Genomic DNA, 14826 nt, shown 5'->3' on the forward strand with positions numbered 1-14826 from the left:
CTAGGGGGTGTTTAAAAATCGTATTGCCCCATCAAACTGATCGAATTTAATTTTGACCTAATCGAAAGATAGTATATATTAGTCATGCGTGTTTGATATTGGCTAATACACTGTATTAACTAATTTAGTACAGATCAGTCTAGTATTTGGTATTATTTAGTAATAATGCGGATGATCCGGTTTAATCCCACGACCCAATATTATTAATCCAGATTTCTTAGGATTAATAATACCACCTCCCCCTCTAGGATTAACTTAAACCATGATATTTTGTATTTAGCCATGATAGCAAACACCAACTCAGTATTAATAATCTGTCATTATCCACGCTAAATATCTTGGTTACAAATTATCCTACATAATCCTTTACTAAAAACCAAACGAGTTAGTGACTTATTTTTCTAAATCCTAATTTGTCACAGCCCGCCCTAACTATGGATAGTTAGGCCGAGTGATCCACGACTAGGGATGGGGTTAAAGAAGAAGGGGAAGAAAAGGGGCGTCATTTATAGCCGTAAAACTTACTCATCTTAATAAAACTCGTCATTTTTATTCATTAATACTCAATTGAAAACAGTCTATGAAAGACAGCATAAAACTTAATTAATATCATTAATCAAGTTATACATCGTATGAAACCATTCTCTTAAGACTCAAAGTATGACATAACATACTATAACATCAACAACATCTTGCAGCGGAAAGTAGCTAGACATATGTATGAAGACATATTCTAGACAGGTTAACTATTTATTAACAACCCTGGAGACTCCGCTCATTGCAGCACCATCATCACATCAGCTCAACCTGCACATTTAGAAAACATATGCAGGGCTGAGTACAAAAGCACTCAGTGGGCACGTATGCCTAGGTATAAAAAATACATGCTTCAAAACTGTAAATTGTCATGCCATCATAAACAGTACAGCAAGGGAGTTTTTCGCTAAAAAGGCCCAAGCTTACTAAGTTCATTTGTGATTCTTAAAGTTCGTCTGATCAGACTAAGTTCTTTTGTAATCTATCATATCTGAAACTGTGTGCCGGAGAGGTGGCCACCTCTCACGGTCACTTGACCGGCCAACCCGCTAGATGACTCACGGTCACTGGTGTACACTAGCCCTGGCAGGATAGCTATCAACTGCTCAGGACCCGAATTCGATTGCATCATTGGCAAAGCCAAAGCAGATAGATATCATACTAAAATTGAAACATTTTATGGCAAGACAATAGTTGAAATAACTTTAACTCAAAGATTTTGTCATGAAATAACTTGCTTGAACGTAACATTTAAACTCATTTGATATATATGAAACTGAAATTAACAGTTAGATCATCTCATGCATTCATTCGTATAAGAGGCCTACGACACGCAGGGGATCTCTATATACGTATAGTAAAAGTAATGCCCACCTCGTTGTGTCTCTGTATCAATGAGTAACGTCACTCTCTCCCTCAAGTCGTTACTTCCCAAAAGGACCTTCATCGTTATGAAGAATTGGTGAGAAGTTATAAAAGAAACCTCGATTAATAATCTAATTTCTTTTATGAAACATTAGTATCTCTAATGTTCATCTCTCTTGATTGTTAATCAATATAACAATTATTATCTCTCGTCATTACTCATTAATTATAACATCCTTATGTTATAATTAGCAGCGCTTCAATTAAAAGAAATATTTAACACATCGAAAAGTCCACTTTCTTAGCAGATCTATTCGCTCTCATCTCGTCTAATTAACCAATTAGAAAGTTAAACTTTCCATTAGGCATGTATTTGAGTCACGGGTCAACAAGAATCGACTATGCTCAAATTCTAATTTCACTAAAAATTTCGACATGACCTATTCATATATAATGTCAGCCACGAGATTTCAACGCGTGAATCTCACTACGTGAACTCGTCTCTCGACTCAAAACTTAACATCTTGACATCTTTTCAACGCAAACCAAACAATTCAAAATCATCAAAACTCTTTATCAGTAAACTATCATTTATACTCGACACCAATTGTTCGAGTGTCAGATACCAACATTTATGTGCGTTAATCATAACTCTCACAACTCACACCATTTAGTCATATCGTATCATCCATCAAAACAAATATAATCAAGTTATTTTCTAGAAAGTTTTGCTGTTTTTGTGTCATCTTTAAAAATTCATAACAACCAACTCAATCATCATAAACTCTCATACCAATTGATATCAAAAACTCCATGAAGTGTAGTTCACTCTAAAAATGGTAGTTAACCAAAAAGGTTAAAGGTTTTTGGAGATATTGCTCTTTTAGTGCAGGCTGTCAAAGATTGACAGTTTCTGCCAATTTTGTTTAGGCCATTAGAAACCAAGGCAAACCTTAATAAAATTCCATCAAATTTAATCAGCCAAAACTAAAGGTATCCTTGAAGATTTGGTTAAAATTTCACAAGAGAAAACGTTCATATGATCTGCCAAATAAACAATGAAACTCATACACTTTTACTGTTGGAAAAATATGACAGCAGAACAGGGCATTTTTGAAATAATAAACTGCTCTGTTTCAGAGGTCATAAAAATCGAAATATTATGTTTTTAGAAAAGTATTGAAGTCTAGTTTCGTTTAAAAAAAACGGTGATGCAAAATCCTTCATGGATTAATAGATATAAACGTTTTTGTGAAGTCTACCAACAGTTGACAGATTCTGTCAAGGATTTTTTCAAAATATCTTTAAAATACCAAACATCATCCAAAAGACATGAAATTTTGCAGCGACGAAATACACATATCATAGATAAACATACTAAAATTTCAGAGCCATCAAGCAATGAAAACTCATCGAAACATAAGCTTGAAACTGCTGTAAATTTTTACAGAATTCCAGTTTTAATTTCGTTCAACAATTATCATCCATAAATTGTAAATCAATTAGCATGCTCATGTGATATCGTAGAACACATATACGCAATAATATTCATTATGCAACGTCCCAAACTTCACGAATTTAAATAATCATACTCTAAAAACTTATACAATTTTCGTGCTTGGAAAAATACGAATTTAATATATATCGATTCTAGCATACCCTTAAGCACAAATATCAAGTCAAAACGATCAAACAAAAATCGAAAGACAAGCTAATATGTGAAAAACGGGGCTGCCCTCATGGGTTTCATAGCTACGGTTCGTTCCGTTCTTACTCCCTTCATTAAACATGCTCAACATCTACCCAAGAACAACATACTAAAATTTCACGACGATCCGACGTCGTTTCAAAATAAAGTCGAGAATCGACGTTTTTCGACGTCGACGAAAATCGAAAAGAAAACCATCAAAACGTAGGTAGAGATCTTACCTACTTAGATACGTGTTCGAAAAGATGATCGGGGCTCGTCTTCTCGCTCAAAACGGAGCTCAAAAGCTCCAACTCCTCAACAATGGAGATATGCGTGAGTTGTGTGTGTGTTTAGTGTGTGTGAGATAATTAAAAATTAAAAGTGAGGGGTGTTGGCTGCTAACAGCCGTAAGTAAGTGAGGGGAAAGGGGTTTGGGCGGTTGGGGGGTGGTTAGGGGTAGGGTAGGTTAGATATTTAGTCGTTAAATATCTCGTTTTGTCTCGTCTCGTCTCGTCTTAACGACTAACTACTCATACTCTTCGTTACTCGCCCTCTCAACTCCTACTCACTTTCATTACACTCGTAATTCTATATAAATATAGAAAACGCATGCCCGTTCTCGAAATTCTGATAAACGAGCTCGGTTCGTTTATCGAGAAATCCCGAATTTACTATTCACTCGTCGTCCAAAAATAAAAACTTTCATTATTGGACTCGTATCGAAAAACTAAGAATATTTCTCGACGACGTGCACGTAAGATTTTGAAAGTCGACAAACAGACGAAATAGCAGTATTTTTACTATTCATCGTCAAAAAGTCAAAAATTTCAAAAACGTCTTAACGGACTCAGATTTCACTTCCGAGTTCACCGTTCTCATTCAAATAATTATCTCGAATTATTCAAATACTCAAACTCAATTACGGATATAAAATCCCACATCATCCAAACATCATCAAAAGAACATCTCAACATCTTTTAAAAAAAAACAAGAAAACTTCATATAACTCCTCATCTCTGTACAAGTAATCAAACAAAGGATACCCTAATTACTCAAACTCAAGCAACTAAACACGTCATCAAAAGCCCGGGTATTACATACCCTCCCCCTTAAAATAAATTTCGTCCCGAAATTTGTACCTCTTGTAAATGTTTCGAGTAGTTCTCTCACATCTTATCCTCAAGCTCTCTTTCCACTTCTTTCTAACGTATCATATCTCCATTGGACCTTATCCAATGCAATCGACTTATTACTCAATTGCCGAATTTTATGATTTAGCATCATCTGAGGTCTCTCTTCATAACTCAAGTCTGGTTCTAAGATCATTTCTTCTTAGTAAACCACATGGTTTGGGTCGAAAATATATATCCTCTCAATTGTGACACGTGAAACGCGTTATGCACATTTCCAAAGCTAGGTGGCAAAGCCAACCTATACTGCTATTGGACCTATCTTTTGCAATGTCTCGTAAGGACTTATAACTCTAGGTCTAAGCTGTCCTTTTAACTCCAAATCTATTCATCCCCTTTGAGGGTGAAACCTTCAAGAAAACTTTGTCTCCTATCTCGAAACTTTGTCTCACATCTTATAGGCAAACTCAATTAGTGGCAACACATTCTCCCGATTTACTCCTCTATCAAGGATAGTAGTTCCTTATCATATCTTCTATCGCCTGCTATGCTAAAATTCATCCTTGTACCCAACTCTTTCTGTAACTCATCCAAAAACTGTGATGTAAATTATTTATTTTCTCTTTCTGAGGTGATCTACACCGGTACTCAATGCAATCTTATAATCTCACGAACGTACAATTGTGCTAACTTATCTGGTCCATACGCGATTAGGATCGGTAAGAAATGTGCAGATTTTGTTAGTCGATCTACAATCACCCAAATTGCTTGTATTTCCTCTTTGACTTTTGGGTAAAGCTGTCACAAAATCCATCGCTATGTGATCCCATTTCCACTCGGGAATCTCCAACGGTTTTAACTTCCCATATGGTCGTTGGTGTAATGCTTTCACTTGCTGACAAGCTAAGCATCGCTCTACAAACGAAGCTATGTCTCATTTCATTCCGTCCCACAAAAATCTATTTTTTTTACAACCTGATACATCTTTGTGCCTCCTGGGTGGGCGGTGTAAGGCGTGTCATGAGTCTCACTCATGATCGTATTCTTAAGTTCATCATCGCGGGGAATGCATATTCTCCCCTCAAATAAGATAGCATTGTATGATGCTTTTTTGGTAACTCTTGAGATCTCCTGCTCTTATCCTTTCTCGTAACTTGTTCATTGTCTCATCTTTCCTTGTGCTTCAATCACCATTTTCCTCAAACTAGGCATCGTCGCAACAATACTCGCTATCGTCCCTGGTGGTTTTATCATCTCTATCTTCATCTTGTCAAAGTCCTTTATAAGCTCATCCTCTCTCGTGAGAAGACATCCTAACTTTGACGAGACCTTTCGGCTCAATGCATCGGCTACTACATTGGCCGTGCCAGGGTGATAATTAATGTCGCAGTTAACATCCTTTACTAATTCGAGCCATCACCTTTGCCTCGTGTTAATATCCTTATGCTCGAAAAAGTATTTCAAAGTTTTGTGGTTCGTGAAAATCTCACATCTAACTCCGTAGAGATGATGTCTCCAAATTTTCAGGGCATGCACAACGGCTGCAAGCTCTAAATCATGCGTTGGATAATTTATCTCGTGGGGTCTAAGTTGTCGTGATGCATAGACTATAACTCTTTCTTCTTGCATCAAAACACATCCTAGCCCACTCTCTAACGCATCTGCGTAGATGGTATACTCTTTATCCATTTCTAGGACTATCAGCACTGGTGCTGTAGTCAATTTCCTTTAAGCTCTTAAAAACTCTTTTCACACTCTTCTTTCCAATTGTATTTAGCTTATTTTCTAAGTAATTGTGTCATCGGTTTTGCTATCGTGGAAAATCCTTCAATAAACCTCTGATAGTATCCTGCTAAGCCTAAAAAGTTGAGAATCTTGTTAGGCGTAGTTGGTGATCTCCACTCATGTACAGCTTGTACCTTGACGGGGCCAACTTTAATTCCTTCAGATGATATAACATGTCCTAGTAAAGTTACTTTGTTCAACCAAAACTCGCACTTGGTGAATTTGGCAAAAAGCTTCTCAACTCTTAGTGTTTCCAACATCGTTTTCAAATGTTTTGGAGCTCCTGCTCATTCTTCGAATAGATGAGAATATCATCTATGAAAACTAGGACAAATTTATCCAGTTATTGATGAAAACTCAATTCATGTGATCCATGAAAACTACTGGTGCCTTCGTCAAACCGAATGGCATAACTATGAACTCATAGTGCTCATACCTCATTTGAAAAGCTGTCTTAGGTATATCATTCTGTCAAAATTTGAACTGGTGGTAATATGATCTCAAGTCAACTTTCAAGAAAAATGCGCTCCTCGTAATTGATCAAACAAGTCATCTATCCTCGGCAAAGGATATTTGTTCTTGAGTGTCGATTTATTCAGCTCTCGATAATCTATGCACATTCTCAACGTGCCATCCTTCTTTTTGACAAAAAGGACTGGTGCTCCCCACAGGGATACACTATGTCTAATAAAACCTAACTCGAGCAATTCTTGTAGCTGAATCTTCAGCTCTTGTAGCTCCTTAGGCACCATTCTATAGGGTGCCTTCGACACTAGTGCTGATCCAGGTTCTAGGTCGATAGTGAACTCCAACTGTCTTGTTGGTGGCAATCCTGGTAAGACCTCGGGAAATACATCTCTATATTCCCTTACCACTACTACATCCTCAAAGTTTTTACTTGATTCTCCTTCATCATTCAAGTAAACTAGGTAAGCTTGTGCTCCTTTCTTCTTTACCAATTTCGATGCCTGAAGTGTCGAAATGATTGAAATTCTCTTCTTTCTATCAATGTCGTGAAAACATGTTTGTTCCTTCCCAGGTGGTTGGAAAGTTATCTGTCTCTTCTTACAATCAATCGGGCCAAAGTTCTCTGCTAACCATTCCATCCTTAGAATAATGTCTACGTTCCACATAAGCATTAAGTGCAAGGTTCTTGCTTTCATCTTTAGGAATCCTAACTCAAGCTCTAAGTTAGAAATCATGTGAGAAACTGTAGTAGCTCTTCCTACAGGAGTGATTACTCTCAACTCGGGACTAGCTTGTTTTGGTTCGAGTTTGAAGGTAACATGCTTCAACCAATTAAAGAATGCGAAGCTCCTGTATTAAACAGGATTCTAACTGGTGCATCCAATAACTTGCCCATACTACCTTAAAGTCCTGCCTTAAACCAGCACTTAAAACTCAGACATCTCTTCATCATTATCCATCTTCTGATGAGCGAACGTGTTAGCTCACAGAATTCTCGATTATACTCTACAACCGATTTCTTTCCTTGCATCAAACTTCGATAATCAGCCTCTCGCTGCTTACTGTACTCCTCGGTACATACTTCTCAAGAGTAGTCTTCAATTGTTCTCAGGTGTAGTTTACCAGTTGCTCGGGTGTTAAAGTCCTCTGACGTGCCTCTCACTGGTCTTATACATCAAAAGAATCTACTAGGATAACTCAAAAGTTGTAAGGGTTCAACCCTAGAATGACATCAAAACAAATTGTTCAAGAGACTCAAATGAATGACCAGAGGGTGGAATGAAGTAACTACCAGGTCGAACAAAAATGACCTAGAGTAAGAACCCATCTGGCTTTTCAACAGAAAGTTGAAACACGTGGGTTTATAAACCCAAAACACGTCTACTGAGATTTGGATCATGCGGACTGGCCAGGTCCAACATAATCACTCCCCAGTCACACGGGATATACTATCCCGAACTTGGAAATTCTGTGTCTTCTAAACCCTCAACATACTATACATAACAAAACTTAAGTTCACACCAGCAAGCTAAAAGCTTAAACTCAGGGTCCTATGTTCTAGACTCTTGTTTCGAAAGTTCAATATTTTTTTACTCTCCTCTCATGTTGCGGTGGTGGTGGCGGAGTATTATCCCGCCTGTCCTTCACATCACACTCTTGATGACATCTTTGAGGCATTTTTGAAATCACAAAAGGAAAACTCAACTCGACCAACGCTCTAAGCATCCTCAAAACTCAAGTTCAATTTACTAACTCAACTTTAAGGAAAACCCTCACGGTCACCTTAACATTCATCTGTAAGGCAATAAGCACTCACGAAATGCTAACAAAAAGACCACTCTGGTCAACCTAATATATCCATCAGTAGAATGCCTATTTTTAGAGGGCTTACATAAAGGGGTTATTTAAACCCTACAAAAACCATAGTATCTATCGTAATGTCCCTTCTAAACCGACACCATTAATAGTACTATGTCTCGGTCTGGACCTCCTACGGTAATTGCTACCAGTAACTCATCTAGTTGCTACTTTAGCACACTAGGAACATCCATCTACTTAACATCAGTAGGGTACTATATTCGCATGCTTATCTATCATCATGTCAAAATCTCAAGTACCAGTATCTCCTAAGTAAGTTATATACATCGCAATGTAATTGCAACTAATCAAAAACGAGGGTGTACCGCGCATACTCTCAAGATCATCCTTAGCTCTAGCCTACATCGACTTCTCTTCTCATCCTCATCAACTCTAGCCCTCCTCGGCTACTTCTCATCCTCATTATCGTTTATCATTTTATCATCTTTGGTAACTGATACTCAAGGATCGACTCGATATCTACTACACTCTTCTAGAGTCCCTGGTAGAAAACAAGCATCCGGTCAGTAGATCCGCATAGAAAATCTGGGTATCTGTAACAAATCTCATCTCCTGTGGGTCCAATGCTCAAGACAACATGTCCCATCATATTGAGTGGCTTTCTTCCTTGCTCAATCCTACCACTCGATTGGTAGCACGGGGACTAGGTGCACGATGCCATCCAGTCTAGTAACAACCATAAGGCTTTCATCCTTTCATAGTCTATGAACATGTGTTTGAAAATTTGCTAGGGTATCTATGTACCACATACTGTACGCCTCGTCCTCGTATCCGATCTTTCCTGAGTTCGATCTCACAACAGTCCACTTTCGTGCAGTGCCAACAGTCCTGGCCAACCTATAAGGAGAACTTAAAGGTGACTCTAGGAACTAACTCTACTTGGCTCCAGCAACAGAAATAAACAAAACATAACTTAGCAAAACTCCTATTAAGTAGTACTGTTATCTTAAAACTTAAGCTCAAAACATCTAAATTCTCATCTCGTCCCATCTTTACATAGTAGGTAACCTCTCTAAACAATGATATTAGATCCCTTAATCTAAATCATCGTGACTCAGTAAGACAACTCAACAATTCTCTCTCAAAGCCATCTCCAAAGACTATGGCTCATGATACCTCCTCAAGTACCATTAAGGTTGCGTGAGCAAAACTCGCGTCACCAAACAACTCAACATATCGTACAATATCTCATTGCAGCATGCTAATAACTCATCATTAATCATGCTATTATACTCAAGCTCATAACTCAAACTCATAACTCAAACCAACAAGTACTTAAAGCAATTGCTAATTCTCTCAAGCTTTAGCTCTAAGTTCTCATTTCATCCTTCTACTTAGTAAAAAAATCTCTCTTAACAATGACATTAGATTCCTTCATCTAAATCATCGTGACTTATCACAACTGCTCAAACAATTCTCATCACAAAACATCTCAAATACATCACATCATAACTCATAATTATGCATCCTCAATCATATAACATCATACGATACAAACGCTCTCATGATTCATCATGTAACATCAACATATGCTCTTACAACATAATAACTCATTATTAATCATGTTGTCATCCTCAAACTCAAACTATGCATCTTCAAAGCATAACATCATAACTCATCATATAACCTCAACATCGTGCTCTTCAAAATTTAACGTCAAATAAACTTTGAAATTTTACATACCTCGTTGAGCCTGGTGTGATGGTGCGCTGAGCTCACGGTTGTTAATAACTATTAGTCTAGTGACTCATTCTAGACTAAACTCAAGACTTCTAATTCAGAGCTTAACCTTCGCTCTGATACCACTCTGTCACAGCCCGCCCTAACTATGGATAGTTAGGCCGAGTGATCCACGACTAGGGATGGGGTTAAAGAAGAAGGGGAAGAAAAGGGGCGTCATTTATAGCCGTAAAACTTACTCATCTTAATAAAACTCGTCATTTTTATTCATTAATACTCAATTGAAAACAGTCTATGAAAGACAGCATAAAACTTAATTAATATCATTAATCAAGTTATACATCGTATGAAACCATTCTCTTAAGACTCAAAGTATGACATAACATACTATAACATCAACAACATCTTGCAGCGGAAAGTAGCTAGACATATGTATGAAGACATATTCTAGACAGGTTAACTATTTATTAACAACCCAGGAGACTCCGCTCATTGCAGCACCATCATCACATCAGCTCAACCTGCACATTTAGAAAACATATGCAGGGCTGAGTACAAAAGCACTCAGTGGGCACGTATGCCTAGGTATAAAAATACATGCTTCAAAACTGTAAATTGTCATGCCATCATAAACAGTACAGCAAGGGAGTTTTTCGCTAAAAAGGCCCAAGCTTACTAAGTTCATTTGTGATTCTTAAAGTTCGTCTGATCAGACTAAGTTCTTTTGTAATCTATCATATCTGAAACTGTGTGCCGGAGAGGTGGCCACCTCTCACAGTCACTTGACCGGCCAACCCGCTAGATGACTCACGGTCACTGGTGTACACTAGCCCTGGCAGGATAGCTATCAACTGCTCAGGACCCGAATTCGATTGCATCATTGGCAAAGCCAAAGCAGATAGATATCATACTAAAATTTAAACATTTTATGGCAAGACAATACTTGAAATAACTTTAACTCAAAGATTTTGTCATGAAATAACTTGCTCAAAGGTAGCATTAAACTCGTTTGATAGATATATAAAACTGAAATTAACAGTTAAATCATCTCATGCATTCATTCGTATAAGAGGCCTACGACAAGCAGGGGATCTCTATATACGTAGTAAAAGTAATGCCCACCTCGTTGTGTCTCTGTATCAATGAGTAACGTCACTCTCTCCCTCAAGTCGTTACTTCCCAAAAGGACCTTCATCGTTATGAAGAATTGGTGAGAAGTTATAAAAGAAACCTCGATTAATAATCTAATCTCTTTTATGAAACATTAGTATCTCTAATGTTCATCTCTCTTGATTGTTAATCAATATAACAATTATTATCTCTCGTCATTACTCATTAATTATAACATCCTTATGTTATAATTAGCAGCGCTTCAATTAAAAGAAATATTTAACACATCGAAAAGTCCACTTTCTTAGCAGATCTATTCGCTCTCATCTCGTCTAATTAACCGATTAGAAAGTTAAACTTTCCATTAGGCATGTATTTGAGTCACGGGTCAACAAGAATTGACTATGCTCAAATTCTAATTTCACTAAAAATTTCGGCATGACCTATTCATATATAATGTCAGCCACGAGATTTCAACGCGTGAATCTCACTACGTGAACTCGTCTCTCGACTCAAAACTTAACATCTTGACATCTTTTCAACGCAAACCAAACAATTCAAAATAATCAAAACTCTTTATCAGTAAACTATCATTTATACTCGACACCAATTGTTCGAGTGTCAGATACCAACATTTATGTGCGTTAATCATAACTCTCACAACTCACACCATTTAGTCATATCGTATCATCCATCAAAACAAATATAATCAAGTTGTTTTCTAGAAAGTTTTGTTGTTTTTGTGTCATCTTTAAAAATTCATAACAACCAACTCAATCATCATAAACTCTCATACCAATTGATCTCAAAAACTTCATGAAGTGTAGTTCACTCTAAAAATGGTAGTTAACCAAAAAGGTTAAAGGTTTTTGGAGATATTGCTCTTTTAGTGCAGGCTGTCAAAGATTGACAGTTTCTGCCAATTTTGTTTAGGCCATTAGAAACCAAGGCAAACCTTAATAAAATTCCATCAAATTTAATAATCCAAAACTAAAGGTATCCTTGAAGATTTGGTTAAAATTTCACAAGAGAAAACGTTCATATGATCTGCCAAATAAACAATGAAACTCATACACTTTTACTGTTGGACAAATATGACAGCAGAATAGGGCATTTTTGAAATAATAAACTGCTCTGTTTCAGAGGTCATAAAAATCGAAATCTTATGTTTTTAGAAAAGTATTGAAGTCTAGTTTCGTTTAAAAAAAACGGTGATGCAAAATCCTTCATGGATTAATAGATATAAACGTTTTTGTGAAGTCTACCAACAGTTGACAGATTCTGTCAAGGATTTTTTCAAAATATCTTTAAAATACCAAACATCATCCAAAAGACATGAAATTTTGCAGCGACGAAATACACATATCATAGATAAACATACTAAAATTTCAGAGCCATCAAGCAATGAAAACTCATCGAAACATAAGCTTGAAACTGCTGTAAAATTTTTACAGAATTCCAGTTTTAATTTCGTTCAACAATTATCATCCATAAATTGTAAATCAATTAGCATGCTCATGTGATATCGTAGAACACATATACGCAATAATATTCATTATGCAACGTCCCAAACTTCACGAATTTAAATAATCATACTCTAAAAACTTATACTCCCTCCGTCCACAATTTAAAGCCCTACTTCCCCTTAAATTTTTGTCCACAATTTAAAGCCCTATTCTGCTTTTTGTACCTTTTTACCCTCCCTCTTTATTTAAAATTACTACCATTTGCCACCAATGGACCCACCTTACAACACCTTTATTATTTTTATATTCTATATTTATTACACTTTATCACTAGTGGACCCACCACACAACACCTTTAACACTTTAGTCAACTACTTTATCACTTTAGTCAACTACCCTTTTATTTCATCCACATCACCATTTTCAGCTTTCTTAGTCTCCGTGCCCACATCAAAGTGGGGCTTTAAATTGTGGACGGAGGGAGTACAATTTTCGTGCTTGGAAAAATACGAATTTAATATATATCGATTCTAGCATACCCTTAAGCACAAATATCAAGTCAAAACGATCAAACAAAAATCGAAAGACAAGCTAATATGTGAAAAACGGGGCTGCCCTCATGGGTTTCATAGCTACGGTTCGTTCCGTTCTTACTCCCTTCATTAAACATGCTCAACATCTACCCAAGAACAACATACTAAAATTTCACGACGATCCGACGTCGTTTCAAAATAAAGTCGAGAATCGACGTTTTTCGACGTCGACGAAAATCGAAAAGAAAACCATCAAAACGTAGGTAGAGATCTTACCTACTTAGATACGTGTTCGAAAAGATGATCGGGGCTCGTCTTCTCGCTCAAAACGGAGCTCAAAAGCTCCAACTCCTCAACAATGGAGATATGCGTGAGTTGTGTGTGTGTTTAGTGTGTGTGAGATAATTAAAAATTAAAAGTGAGGGGTGTTGGCTGCTAACAGCCGTAAGTAAGTGAGGGGAAAGGGGTTTGGGCGGTTGGGGGTGGTTAGGGGTAGGGTAGGTTAGATATTTAGTCGTTAAATATCTCGTTTCGTCTCGTCTCGTCTCGTCTTAACGACTAACTACCCATACTCTTCGTTACTCGCCCTCTCAACTCCTACTCACTTTCATTACACTCGTAATTCTATATAAATATAGAAAACGCATGCCCGTTCTCGAAATTCTGATAAACGAGCTCGGTTCGTTTATCGAGAAATCCCGATTTACTATTCACTCGTCGTCCAAAAATAAAAACTTTCATTATTGGACTCGTATCGAAAAACTAAGAATATTTCTCGACGACGTGCACGTAAGATTTTGAAAGTCGACAAACAGACGAAATAGCAGTATTTTTACTATTCATCGTCAAAAAGTCAAAAATTTCAAAAACGTCTTAACGGACTCAGATTTCACTTCCGAGTTCACCGTTCTCATTCAAATAATTATCTCGAATTATTCAAATACTCAAACTCAATTACGGATATAAAATCCCACATCATCCAAACATCATCAAAAGAACATCTCAACATCTTTTAAAAAAAACAAGAAAACTTCATATAACTCCTCATCTCTGTACAAGTAATCAAACAAAGGATACCCTAATTACTCAAACTCAAGCAACTAAACACGTCATCAAAAGCCCGGGTATTACAATTAATATACTCAGTGAGGAACCATGCACATATTCACATACGCTTAAACATTCAAATAATTCACATTGTCATACACATATACTGATAATCTGATGGGCGAACTGAAAGCCCCTGAACATGTATTTCAACATGGCTGAATTTCTGAACATGTATTTCTACATGGCTGAACATGTATTTCAACATGGCTAATATTCTGAACATGTATTTCTACATGGCTGAACATGTATTTCTACATGGCTGAGCAAGTATAATCAAACATGAAATAAGAGCATATAAAAACATACATGAATATAACCACAAGCATATAATCCCTCACCTTAACCTTGCTTTGAAAATATTTTGATGAAACATAAATGCATATAACCCGAAACAAAGAAAAACTTATAACTGGCGAAAAGAAAATATAAAAACTTTGTGCTCCTTCTTTGCGTCTGAAAACCAATTATATATACAAGTTTGAAAAACTATTGATAAGTGTGAATCCTATTTCAAGTTTATCTCCTAATGGAATAATTATAACAAAAATCGAATGATGATCTTTAAGAATTTTAGT

General features: G+C 36.7%; 2 long non-coding RNA genes across 2 annotated transcripts; both read right to left on the reverse strand.

Annotated features, from left to right (window-relative positions):
* Positions 1-581: 581 nt before the first annotated feature.
* LOC130997447 (uncharacterized) lies at positions 582-3540 on the reverse strand. Its single transcript, XR_009093082.1, has 3 exons — positions 3331-3540; positions 1411-1477; positions 582-807 (listed from the first exon to the last, which is right to left on the reverse strand). It is a non-coding gene; the product is annotated as an uncharacterized LOC130997447 (long non-coding RNA).
* A 6773-nt stretch (positions 3541-10313) lies between these two features.
* Positions 10314-13619, reverse strand: LOC130997451 (uncharacterized). Its single transcript, XR_009093087.1, has 3 exons — positions 13418-13619; positions 11155-11221; positions 10314-10553 (listed from the first exon to the last, which is right to left on the reverse strand). It is a non-coding gene; the product is annotated as an uncharacterized LOC130997451 (long non-coding RNA).
* Positions 13620-14826: the final 1207 nt, after the last annotated feature.

This window comes from Salvia miltiorrhiza, chromosome 8, assembly GCF_028751815.1.
Source record: "Salvia miltiorrhiza cultivar Shanhuang (shh) chromosome 8, IMPLAD_Smil_shh, whole genome shotgun sequence".
In the NCBI taxonomy this organism is placed as follows: Eukaryota; Viridiplantae; Streptophyta; class Magnoliopsida; order Lamiales; family Lamiaceae; genus Salvia; species Salvia miltiorrhiza.